A 14,445-nucleotide genomic window follows, 5' to 3' on the forward strand; every position below is an offset into this window, starting at 1 on the left:
TTCTCTAGAAGGAATCAATAGCAGAAAAACTGAGGCAGAGGAATGGATAAGTGACCTGGAATAAAAAAAAGTGGAAATAACTACCACAGAGCAGAATAAAGGAAATAGAATGTAAAGAATTGAGGACAGTCTCAGAGACATCAGGGACATTAAAGGCAACAACATTCAAATTATAGGGGTCCCAGAAGAAGAAAAGAAAAACAAAGGGACTGAGAAAATATCTGAAGAGATTATAGTTGAAAACTTCACTAATATGGGAAAAGAAATAGTCAACCAAGTGCAGAAAGCGCAGAGAGTCCATTACAGGAAAAATCCAAGGAAGAACTCGCCAAGACACATATTAATCAAACAATCAAAAATTAAATACAAAGAAAAAATACTAAAATCAGCAAGGGAAAAGCAACAGATAACACAAGGGAATATCCATAATGTTAACAGCTTATTTCTCACAGAAATTCTGCAAGCCAGAAGGGAATGGCAGGACACATTGAAAGTGAGGAAAGGGAAAAACCTAAAACCAAGATTAGTCCCCCGCAAGGATTTCATTCACATTCAAGGGAGAAATTAAAACCTTTACAGAGAAGCAAAAGCTAAGAGAATTCAGCACCCCCAAACCAGCTTTACAACAAATGCTACAGGAACTTCTCTAGGCAGGAAACACAAAAGAAGAAAAGGACCTACAAAAACAAACCCAAAACAATTAAGAAAATTGTAAAAGGAACATACATATCGATAATTACCTTAATTGTAAGTGGATTAAATGCTGTAACCAAAAGACATAGACTGGCTGACTGGATACAAAAACAAGACCCATATATATTCTGTCTACAAGAGACCCACTTCAGACCTAGAGACACATACAGACTGAAAGTGAGGGGATGGAAAAAGATAATCCATGCAAATGGAAATCAAAAAGAAGCTGGATTAGCAATTTTCCTATCAGACAAAATAGACTTTAAAGCACAGACTATTACAAGAGACAAAGAAGGACACTACATAATGATTAAGGGATCAATCCAAGAAGAAGATATAACAATTGTAAATATTTATGCACCCAACATAGTAGAACCTCAATGCACAAGGCAAATATTAACATCCATAAAAGGGGAAATCGATAGTAATACAATCATAGTAGGGGACTTTAACACCCAACTTTCACCAATGGACATATCATCCAAAAGGAAAATGAATAAGGAAACACAAGCTTTAAATGATACATTAAACATGATGGACTTAATTGATATTTATAGGACATTCTATTAAAAAACAACAGAATACACATTCTTCTCAAGTGCTCATGGAACATTCTCCAGGATAGATCATATCCTGGGTCACAAATCAAGCCTTGGTAAATTTAAGAAAATTGAAATCGTATCAACTATCTTTTCCAACCATAGCACTATGAGACTAGATATCAATTACAAGAAAAAATATGTAAAAAAATACAAACACATGGAGGCTAAACAATACACTACCTAATAACCAAGAGATCACTGAAAAAATGAAAGAGGAAATCAAGAAACACCTAGAAACAAATGCTAATGAAAACACAACCACCCAAAACCTTTGGGATGCAGCAAAAGCAGTTTTAGGAGGGAAGTTTATACCAATACAATTCTACCTTAAGAAACAAGAAACATCTCAAATAAACACATAACCCTACACCTAAAGCAGATAGAGAAACAAGCAACTAATACAAGCAACTATATGCCAATAAAATGGACAACCTGGAAGAAATGCACAAACTCTTAGAAATGCACAACCTTCCGAGGCTGACCCAGGAAGAAGTAGAAAATATGAACACACCAATCACAAGCACTGAAATTGAAACTGTGATTAAAAATCTTCCAACAAACAAAAGCCCAGGACCAGATGGCCTCACAGGTGAATTCTATCAAACATTTAGAGAAGAGCTAACATCCATCCTTCTGAAACGCTTCCAAAATATAGCAGAGGGAGGTACACTCCCAAACTCATTCTTCAAGGCCACCGTCACCCTGATACCAAAACTAGACAATGATGTTACAAAACACGAAAACTACAGGCCAATATCACTGATGAACATAGATGCAAAATTTCTCAACAAAATACTAGCAACAGAATCCAACAACACATTAAAAGGATCATACACCATGACCAAGTGGAGTTTATCCAAGGAATTCAAGGATTCTTGAATATATGCAAATCAATCAATGTGATACACCATATTAACAAATTGAAGGAGAAAAACCATATGATCATCTCAATAGATGCAGAAAAAGCTTTCAACAAAATTCAACACCCATTTATGATAAAAACCCTGGAGAAAGTAGACATAAAGGGAACTTTCCTCAATATAATAAATGCCATATATGACAAACCCACAGCAAACATCGTCCTCAGGGGTGGAAAACTGAAACCATTTCCACTAAGATCAGGAACAAGACATGGTTGCCCACTCTCACCAATATTATTCAACATAGTTTTGGAAGTTTTAGCTACAGCAATCTGAGGAGAAAAAGAAATAAAAGGAATCCAAATCAGAAAAGAGGAAGTAAAGCTGTCACTCTTTGCAGATGACATGATAGTATACATAGAGAATCCTAAAGATGTTACCAGAAAACCACTAGACCTAATAAATGAATCTGATAAAGTAGCAGTATACAAAATTAATGCACAGAAATCTCCTGCATTCCTATACACTAATGATGAAAAATGTGAAAGTGAAATTCACAAAACACCCCCATTTACCATTTCAACAAAAAGAATAAAATATCTAGGAATAAACCTACCTAAGGAGACAAAAGACCTCTATTGAGAAAACTATAAGACACTGATGAAAGAAATTAAAGATGATACAAACAGATGGAGAGATATACCATGTCCTTGGATTGGTAGAATCAACATTGTGAAAATGACTCTACTATGCAAAGCAATCTACAGATTCAATGTAATCCCTATCAAACTACCAATGGCATTTTTCACAGAAATAGAATAAAAAATTTTCACAATTTCTATGGAAACAGAAAAGACCCTGAATAGCCAAAGCAGTCTTGAGAAAGAAAAACGGAGCTGGAGGAATTAGGGTCTCTGACTTCAGACTATAATACAAAGCTACAATAATCAAGACAATATGGTACTGTTACAAAAACAGAAACATAGATAAATGGAACAGGATAGAATGCCCAGAGATAAACCCATGCACCTATGGTCACCTTATTTTTGATAAAGGAGGCAAGAATATACAGTGGAGAAAAGTCAGTCTCTTCAATAAGTGGTGCTGGTAAAATTGGACAGCCACATGTAAAAGAATGAAATTAGAACACTCCCTAACACCATACACAACAATATACTCAAAATGGATTATAGACCTAAATGTAAAACCAGACACTATAAAACTCTTACAGGAACATATAGGAACAACCCTATTTGACATAAATCACAGCAAGAACTTTTTTGATCCACCTCCTAGCATAATGGAAATAAAAACAAAAATAAACAGCTGGGACCTAATGAAACTTAAAATCTCTTGTAAAGCAAAGGAAACTACAAACAAGACGAAAAGACAACCCTCAGAATAGGAGAAAATGTTTGCAAACAAATCAATGGACAAAGGCTTAATCTCCAAAATATATAAACAGCTCATGCAGCTCAATATTAAAAATACATACAACCCAATCCAAAAATGGACAGAAAACTTAAATAGACATTTCTCCAAAGAAGACATACAGATGGCCAAGAAGCACATGAAAACCTTCTCAACATCACTAATTATTAGAGAAATGCAAATCAAAACTACAATGAGGTATCACCTCACACTAGTTAGAATGGACATCATCAGAAAATCTACAAATGACAAATGCTGGAGAAGGTGTGGAGAAAAGGGAACCCTCTTGCACTGTTGTTGGGAATGTAAATTGATACAGCCACTATGGAGAACAGTATGGAGGTTCCTTAAAAAACTAAAAATAGAATTACCATATAACCCAGCCATCCCACTACTGGGCATATACCCAGAGAAAACCATAACTCAAAAAGACACATGCACCCCAATGTTCATTGCAGCACTATTTATAATAGCCAGGTCGTGGAAGCAACCTAAACGCCCATCGACAGAGGAATGGATAAAGAAGATGTGGTGCATATATACAATGGAATATTACTCAGCCATAAAAAGGAACGAAATTGGGTCATTTGTAGAGATGTGGATGGATCTTGAGACTGTCATACAGAGTGAAGTAAGTCAGAAGGAGAAAAACAAATATCGTATATTAATGCATATATGTGGAACCTAGAAAAATGGTACAGATGAACCGGTTTGCAGGGCAGAAATAGAGACATAGATGTAGAGAACAAACGTATGGCCACCAAGGGGGGAATGTGGTGGGTGGTGGTGGTGGTGGGATGATTTGTGAGATTGGGATTGACATATATACACTAATATGTATAAAATGGATAACTAATAAGAACCTAAAGTAACTAAAATTCAAAAAAAAAAAGAAAAAAAAAGAAATTGAAGTTAAGATAGATTAAGTGGTCTTCCAATGCAAAGAGTGGAAATGGAAATATTGGAATTTGAACCTGTCCCTGTTCTCTTCCAAAGGCTTATCTGTCAACTTATTTTTCTATTTATTTAGTAAGCATTTACTTTTTTATTTACACTTTTTAAATTTTTTAATTTATTTAAACTAAAAATACCCCCCACAGTTTAGCCATTTCTCCCTACTCTTCCAACCCCCACCTCTGGCAACCGCCATTATGTTCTTTGTATAATATCTATGAGCTTAGTTGCTTTTTGTTTTTTTTTTTTAATTTTCAGATTCTACATGTAAGAGAAATGATACAGTATTTATCTTCCCCTGTTTGACTTATTTCACTTAGTATAGTCCCCTCAAGGTCAATCTCTGTTGTCACAAATGGAAGATTTCATTCATTTTTATGGCTGAATAATATTCCAATTTGTATATATACCAAAATTTCTTTATTCATATATCCATTGATGGACTTTTGGTTTGTTTTCATATCTGGCTATTCTAATGAATATAATGAGGACAAAAATATCTTTTCAAATTAAGGTTTTTATATTCTTCAGATAAGTACACAGGAGTGGAATTGCTGTATCATATGGTAGTTCGATTTTTCTTTTTTCAGGAACCTCCATAGTGTTTTCCATGGTTGTTGCACCTATTTATTCCTACCAACAATGCACATCTCCACATCTTTTACCCACATCTTTAAATTAATTAATTTAATTTTCAATCTGGTACTCAATTCAGTACATTTAGGAATATTTGAGAAAAATTGGATATGTGAATCAACCTTTTCAATTGTTTATTTTATAAAATGTAAACACAAATTAAATCTTTCCAGATAAAAGTTAGTATTGTACACAAATTGAGATGTATTACAAATGTAAAATACATTCCAAATTTTGAGGATGTAGTATAACAAAAATAATGTAAAATATTCCATCAATAATTTTTGTATTTATGATATGGTGAAAGTATAATATTTTAGATACATTGGTTTAAGTAAAATACATTATTTATATTAATTTCACCTGTTTATTTTTCCTTCTATTAATGTGGCTACTAGAAAATTTATAATTACATATGTGGCTCACATTATACTTCCAATGAACAGTGTTGCACTAGAGGGTAAAAGGATGACTTAGTTCAGAAACCAAAAACTGGTAGAGAACACTTAGTACACAAACTTCTGTCATTTGTCCATTCAATGCTTAAAAAAATTTTAATTAGTGGCAAGAATTTTTTATATATAATATATATTTTTATATTTTATATTATAATTTTTGAAAAATATTGATATCTGGCTTCTTTTGAAAAATTAGAAAAGTGCATTCATGGATTCATTTTTGCATGGAAAAAATCTGCTGAAACTGACAGTGGCTACGTCACTAGTCCCATTTAGCTAGGTCAGAGATCTTCATTTTGCACAACCTAACTGCCAATAAAAAATAAAATCACTCTACCAGACCTCTGAAGACATTCCTGTTTGAAATCCTTGAGGCATATGACAGGATGATATAAAAGACGTAAGGATTTTATCCACTAAATTTGTTCTATCAAATGTTCTCTATATTGGGTACTTTCCCTTTTTCTAGCTACATAAATTGATCAACATTTTATAAGGTAAAATTCCACTGAACATTTTAACAGCTGCTCATAAATTGGGTAACAAAACCAGAACGAAGCAACATCTTCATTGTGGTACAGAAAATCCTAAGTTATATTTAATGCAGAGTCTGCTCCTTTAAATCCTAAGAAACTCCCAGGTCCTCTCTGCACTATTGGCCTATGTGACAGGCTATAATTAGCACATATTTTTCACGTTCATGGATAGATTCGAAATTTGGAAGTACTTAATGAAAGGGACTGTTACCTTGACCAGTCTGAAATTGCAGTTAGAGGACATTTGCTTCCTCCAAAGGTTGCCTGCATACAAATATATGAATATTAACACATGCATACAAAAATGAAGTTTTAGGATTTTTACCAAAGGAATATTTATTTTGATTCACTGTTAATACCCCTAAAAATGTGAGTGGCATCTTCGTGTAATACCTATTAATTAAATATAACTAGATTAGGGGCTTCCCTGGTGGCGCAGTGGTTGAGAGTCCGCCTGCCAATGTAGGGGACACGGGCTCGTGCCCCAGTCTGGGAAGATCCCACATGCCGCGGAGCGGCTGGGCCCGTGAGCGATGGCCGCTGAGCCTTGCGCATCCGGAGCCTGTGCTCCGCAGCAGGAGAGACGACAACAGTAAGAGGCCCGTGTACCGCAATAAAAAAAAAAAATATATATATATATATATATATATATATATATATATATATATAACTAGATTGTTTGGCACACATTCAGGCATCATGGCTTTACTTTTGCCTGTTGAATTAAAGAAAAGAGGTGAAAAAATGATCTTACTCATCTTCTACCATAGCTTGCTCCCCAGTGTAGATTCAGTTGTAAAAAATGAACAGAAACCACAATGAAATAGAATTAGGAGACCAGGAGGGGGAGCTCCCATGCTCTGAGATGATAACAGAGCCCAACAGGAAAAAGAAAGACTCCTTTTCTTTCCTGGCAAGGACTCAGCCAATGAAAAGCCATAGACTCTTTGTTTACTATAACCCTCCCAACTTCCTTTTCTATCCATAAAAGGGTTCTCCTTCGCTTGCTGGGAGGGGATTTGCATGTGGCTTACCATGGTTGCAGACCCAGACCTGCAATTTTCTGCTGATTCCAAGTAAACCCAACTTTGCTGGAGAAATATCTGCATTCTATTTGTTTCAGGCCAACATTTTGGTGGCCTGTAAGGGGACCAGAGAAGACTCCCGAAGGCTCTAGGGCTGGTGAGCAAATAGATATAGTACCCACAATTGAGCCCATTGTTACTCACTGCTTTTCTCATTGACCTTGGACGTTCTAGATCTGATGTCATGCCCTCTTTGGGTTTGAAGCTCTCCAGGCTTCATTCAGGATCTATTTAAGTGTTTTATCTTTCTACTTAAGGCTTTGTTCTGCATTCAAGTACTTGTTTGGCACTTTGGTCTTCTTTCAGATCAGACTCTTTGACTGAAACTGGCTGGTCTTCAGCCTATTCCCTTCAGAAAAGGGGCTGCTTCTCCTGAAGTTGGCTTAGCTTATGACACATTCCTTCAGGAACAGGGGTTGTTCCTCTGAAAAGGTACTGACTTTTTCAGCCTTTGGTCTATTCCTTTTGGGCTATTCTCTGGAAAATGGCTGAAAAAGCCATAACCTTCTCTGGTGTGGCTCCTCTGGGACCAAGCTGTTTCCTTTGAATTGACTTGGATTGGCTTGCAAATTGTTTGAATGGAGCCATTTGTGCCGTAAGCTGGTTACATTGTTTGAAAATTGTTCTTTACCCTAGAGGAAAAACCTGTAGGAAATAGGATCTTAGTTATCTAAGCATTCTGAGGGTGCCCTCCACCACAGGGACTCTGACTTTATGTTTAAAAAACCTTGGTACTTCCTCATGCACATTTATAACTAAATGGATCAACCTCACTAAAGGCAATTTAGAATATTGGTGGCCATTATGGGGAATTTGTGAAATTCCCAAACTTAATTTTCTTAAAACTAAATTGGACTACGGTAGCTCAAAAATTTCCAGAATTGGTATTTTGAGGATTTCCAAAGTTATCAGGAGTCTAAAATTGCCTCTCTGCAAAATAAGAATTTAAGATTAACTGAGGCATACACATAATTAAAGAAAGATAAAATGACTTCCAAAGCCTCGGGCTCTTTTTCCTTGGCTTCTTTGTCTCAGGCTCGGCTTTGGGCACCAACTTTTCTCTCTCCTTTGGCTTCTTGTGGCTAGAATCTGCCATCTTCCTTGTTTCCTTTTATACTGCTTATGCCTCCACTATAGCCTCAATTTCCTCATACTAATTCTCCAACCAAACTAGTCCTTTTCCTCTGAATTTGTCAGAACCTGTTCCTTTAAAATTAAGCCTTCTGAGGGTCTAGCAGCTAAACCGTTAATTTCTTATACTCCCTGGACTAAAGCTGAACTGTGAACCATCATCAAAGATTTTCCCCAAGTAACCAAAGAGCCTCCCAGATTTACTGAGAAATTTAATATGGTCATTCAAATTATCAACCTGGTTTCTCTGACTTATATCAGCTAGTTCATATGCTTGTCAGTGAAGGCCAGGCCCAGCATTAGATGAAAATCCTAATTGTGAAAATCCTGAAAGGTCTCTAGATTTACAGTTTGGAGACCAGCCCGCTAACCAGCCTTCAGCAATTGCTAGGCAACTTTATTGAGCAATTTCTAGAGCTGTTTCTAAGCCTGTTGATTGGAACAAAATTCAGGCTTGCACACAAAAATCTGACAAACTTGTTCATACATATTGCAGTTGATTTAAGATTGTTTTTAAAGAAAATTTTGACCTTTCTTTAGATGTTGATTCCACTCAGGATAGCTTTTAACTCTATACTTATTAATGAACTAAACTGGGACCTTTTCCTTCTAGTAAAAAAGACCAGGATGGAATGGGAAATTATGTCCACTCCAGATTTAGTTAATCTGGCAAACTACCTCTCTCATACTCTAGATGAGTTACTTTCAAGAAAGGTCACCAGGGAATTCCTGGTGGTCCAGTGGTTAGGATGCCGCGCTCTCAATGCCAAAGGCCCGGGTTCAGTCTCTGGTTGGGGAACTAAAATCTCACAAGCCATGCAGTGCAACCTTTAAAAAAGAAAGAAAGAAAGAAAGATCACCAAAATTCTTAATCTTGAATTCCAGTAAATGAAGGTTCCTAAATGAAATCAGAACTCTCCTAGTTTCTGCTCTTATTGCAAAGAGCCAGGACACTGGAAAAGAGACTGTTACAAACGTAAACACTTTAGGCAGATTCAGCCTTTCCTAAGTCCTCCCAGTTCACTATGACGGGGCTCCAATCAACTACAGGGACTCTTCCCAATCTTCCTTCTTAATCAGCCTGAAGAAACATTTCTCCAGATTGGGGATGAATCTTTGCCAGTCTTAACTGACACCAGAGCCACATTCTCAGTGCTCAACCCCACTACCATAGAACAGACCCTGCCTCTGCATACTAAAACAGTTCAAATAGTGGCGATCTCTAACCTGTTCCATTTTGTTTAGGTCCTTTGAGAGATACACACCCTTTTCTCCTTAATTCCTCTGTCCCTAACCATTTATTAGACTGACACTTCTTAGTATCATGCCAGAATTTCTTTCTCCCAAAAGAGGGAAATAATTCTAGATTATTTGTGTTTGACAGTAATATCAAACACACCAGGTTAATTAAATAACTCTTTGACAACTTTTATTTGTTCCATCTCTGATGATACTACAGCTGATCCTGGAAATGCTGATCATTTGTCCCTATTGAATCAGCTACCACTTTCCTACGGACAAAATCTCCAACTAATGTTGGCAAAATTCACAGCACATCTCCCATCAAGATTAAATAGATCCCTGAAAACCTCTTCCAAGAATTAATCAATACCATGTAAATAAAGAAGCCCTTCAAGGTGTAAAGCCCATAATAGAAGAACACAAGTCTCGAGGCCTCATTACCCCTTGTACTAGTCCCTGTAACATTCCCATTGTACCAGTGAGAATATCTAAGGGCCAAGGATAGAGGCTTGTCCAGGACCTCCGAGTAATAAACAACATTGACAATGTTGTTTCTAAACTTCGTTACTAAAATCCATTCCCACTGGGAGTAAATTCTTTACAGTAATTGATTTATGCAGTACATTCTTAGTTATCCAGTTGATGAAGACAGCCAATACCTTTTTGTCTTCACTTGGGAGGAAAAACAATTCACCTGGACAGTAATACTGAGAGAACTTCTTATTTCTCAAAAATCCTGAAGGCTGATCTGGATGACATAAAGTTCCCTAGAGGTTCTGCTTTGTTGCAATATTGCAATTTGTGGATAATTGCTTCTTTTCTCTCCTTCTCAAGCCCCCTCACGGAAAGACAGCATCCTCTTGCTAAAGCTTTTAGCATTAAAGGAACATAAGATGGTCAAAGAAAACTTGCAGTTTGCCGATACCCATGTTTGATATTTAGGGCATCTGATACCAGAACAAGGGCTACATCTAGATGCAGATAGACTTCTTGATGTCCTAAAATTTGAGGTGAGGTGTGAAGATAGAGAAATAGAGAGCTATGTGAAGAGCAGAAGAATGTCCCAAGCAGGAGGCAGAGCATGTACAAAAGCCTTGAAGCATGAATGCTTATTTCTAGATCTAAAAGGCCAGTATGGCCATGACAAGCCTTGACCTCATCACCCAGCCTGTAGGTCATGGAGCAGACATGACTGGGCACCATCATTCTCATTTTGGCATGGCACCTTTGCAACAAAGGCAGCTGGACCCCACCATCCCAGGTGGGCTTTCCGCATGCTTAGCAGCAACCACTCAACCTCCAGCATTTACCTAAACCAACAAGCCTAGAGGTACTAACCAACTTATGGTTAGTACCATAAGTACTAACTAAAGATTTTGCTTTCATTAGAAGGCTCAAAATATTCCCTTTTTCTTTTTTGGCTTTAAAAAACCTACCCCTTCTCCCCTTATCCAACTTGCTCACCCTGAGCAGAGACTCTATGCTAAGTTGGGCTTCTTGCTGGGCAGTAAAACTTCTCCATTCTTTGCTCGTTCTTTGATCTCTTAGTCTTTTTTTTTTCTTTAATATTTGAATAAGAAGGAGTTAGGTAGAAAGCAATATAGATAAATTGGGCAGGTATGAGTCAAAGAACATTGGCATGGAAAGAAGTTTGGATTTCATTTTAAGTGTAAAGTCAGATTATTGAAAGGTGTTAAGTAGGAAATGTGACAAATCCTATTTATATTTTAAGATAACTATTTTCACTCTTACGCAAAAAAAAATGTTTGAAGATGGGTAGCAATGGGAGCAAAGGAACGTTAGGGAGGGAGGTGTGTGGGGGGTGCAGGAGTGAGTGTGTGAATTGAATGGATGTGAGGTCACGTTAAATTAGTGGAATCAAGCTAACAATAAATGCTGTCAATTTCAACAATTGATAAGAAGAAAAATCAATATTTATTGAGTGTGAGCTACTTTGTATGTTTCCAACATCGAAGCCTTACATAAGTCTATGAGTATGTTATTAAGCTCATTTTATGGTAAAGAAAATGCAGACTCACACAGGTTGCCTGAAGTCACATAGCAAGTAGATGAGACCCAAACTAAACTGTAGGATTACTGTGCTTGCACTATCACATATATAAATTCAATTAATTACCAAGCACTGCTGAGAGCCTGTTGTTTGCAAAGTTATACACTCTTACTCAGTAAAAGGAAAGCAAATGAAGACTGAAAAGAATCTCAAGTCTTTGTTTACTGTAATAAAACATTTTTTCTGTAAAGAAAACAATAATATTAAATTATAACTCAAACATTTCAGGTGTTTGTTATTAGCAATTGGATTTCTAATAGGTATACTTCTATATATCAACGATAGCTTTAAAATTCTACGTAAAGTTCCACATAAAGTTAATGAAGGAAGCCATGCTAAATCAAGCATGTATCTCCTTTAAAAAATCCCTAGCTAAGTGACTCCATCTTCTTCAAAGGTGGAAAAGAGTAGAAGATAGGGGAGGAAATCAAGCCACAATCTAAATAAAGTGCTATTGATTTGTTAGTAGCTTTGCTAAAGCTCTTTTTGTTGGATGACTAAACAACACGGGCACTAGTCAGGAGGATGGATTACTATCCTCATGGTTATGCAAGCAAGTCACCTTTCGATCTGAACCAGGAGCATTCTTTTCCTGTGTACCCAGCCTTTTTGTTCTTCACCAAGGCTCCCGATCTATATATTTTTTTTTTTGCGGTATGCAGGCCTCTCACTGTTGTGGCCTCTCCTGCTGCGGAGCACAGGTTCCAGACGCGCAGGCTCAGCGGCCATGGCTCACGGGCCTAGCCGCTCTGTGGCATGTGGGATCTTCCCGGACCGGGGCACGAACCCGCGTCCCTTGCATCGGCAGGCGGACTCTCAACCACTGCGCCACCAGGGACACCCAAGTCTCCCAATCTTGTTGGATGTGAGTGAGAAAGGAGAACTCATTTTGCATCCTAATCACACCCTGCTATCACATCTTTCATTCCACATGTCCTTGCTTTTTGTTTACTTGTTTGATTTTCTGTTTCAGAGTCAAGATTTTGATATTTGAATCCTTTTAGTTCAACTTAGTCATTTAACAAGGCAAATTATTCTCAGCATTAGCATGGAAAAACAAGCACATTTTGCCTTCTAAGACCTTCCACTGGGGCACACGATTGCCCATGCTCTGGGAAATTGGCTACAAAAGTATGTCTGTCTCAAATGGTACCTTGGAGTATGCAAATCCACGTGCTCAAAAACAAAGAAGCTTTCAGTAGCACTGGGTTTCATCTTCACTTTCTTACTTTCTGCCACCGCTTCACACCTCATTCTAGGAAGATAGCCCCAGTGGAAATGTTTTCTTTCTGCCTCAGCCCCCCACTTCTGTGAAATTAATTAAATGATGTCATGCTCCATTTTATCTGATTTGGAAGCAATCCATCACCCTTTTCCTGGTTGTATTAGTCCAAATGATCAGCATATTAATTCATTTGTGAGAATAAGCTCAAGGGTAATTACAGTGAGGAGGTTTAATGCCTAAACGTGTTAATGTCTGTAATCAGAAGTATTTTCTCAGTACGGAACAATTGTTAGACAATTACTGTTGGATATGATTGCCCTGGTAGACAACAGACGCCATGTCAGGAGGGAAATAGCAAAAGCTTGTTTAGCAAGTACTGTATTATCAGCAAGTTCTCTCTTTTCTCCCTCGGCGATATTTTCTACCATGTTCAGCTCATGTATAGCCATCCTAGTACTTACTGTTTACTTTGGTGATTAAGTAAAAAAGTTGTATTTGGTATGTAATACAGGTTGGCACTTCCTGAAAGTCTTACCCTTTTTTTATTCTTTCTCTTCTGGTGATTTGATTTCTTTTCTGCATAAAATTATGAACTTAAGGACTTCCTTTTGCTTCCTAATCTGCCCCAGAGTTTCCATTACCTAATTTTTTTTCCTGTAGTGAGAAGATTCTTAGGTCTAACTGAATATCAAGACGCAAACATTCTTAACAGAGATCATTCCCTCCCAATTAGCAAGTTGCTATAAGTTGGATAAACACAGTGGGAGAACTTGATTATTGATTATCACTCATTACTCTGCTGGAGTGATTTTGAATATGAATTTGAATTTAATCTCTATTACTTTTTGCCTTTTTTTGTTCAAAGCTTTATGATATAATGAAAAACAGAAATGTGCTCATAGTTTCCTCTTTATGTGGTATTGCTTTCCTAGACTTCTTTCAGGCATGTATGGGATTGTATCTAGTTGCAAGGAATAGAAAAAGTAGTTCAATAGTCCTTAGCAATAACACATGAAGAGGACTGTGATTGTGTAACTGAAAAGTCCTAAAGTAGATGAGGTTCAAACATGTTTATATCAGGACTCTGGTTTTATTTACTGTAATTCTCTGGTCTCCACACCCCTCTCTATGTGGCTTTGAGCTCAGAATGGCTTCCCATATGGACGCAAATGGCCATAATTCCCAGTCCTTGACCCCTACATCTGCATGCAGCCTTTATCTGTGCTCCCCCAACCATCAAACAGAACTTCTGGGCTCCTCTCTGATGAACCAACAGGGATGAAATGTGGTTCCCTGAACCAACGACTGTGGCCAAAAGAATGCCAGGCACTCACTGGTTTTGGTTCAGGATGAGCATGTGACCTAAGTCTATCACCAAGGCAAGGAAAATGGGACTAACAGGAAGGCTCTATGGAGTCAGAACCTCCGATCCCAACAAAAATTCTTGACTTATATGCCATGGAGAAAGCAGGAAAACACAGAGGTCACTGTGTACAAATTGTTTCATCATTTTGACCAAAG

This window comes from Orcinus orca, chromosome 7, assembly GCF_937001465.1.
Source record: "Orcinus orca chromosome 7, mOrcOrc1.1, whole genome shotgun sequence".
NCBI classification, from domain to species: Eukaryota; Metazoa; Chordata; class Mammalia; order Artiodactyla; family Delphinidae; genus Orcinus; species Orcinus orca.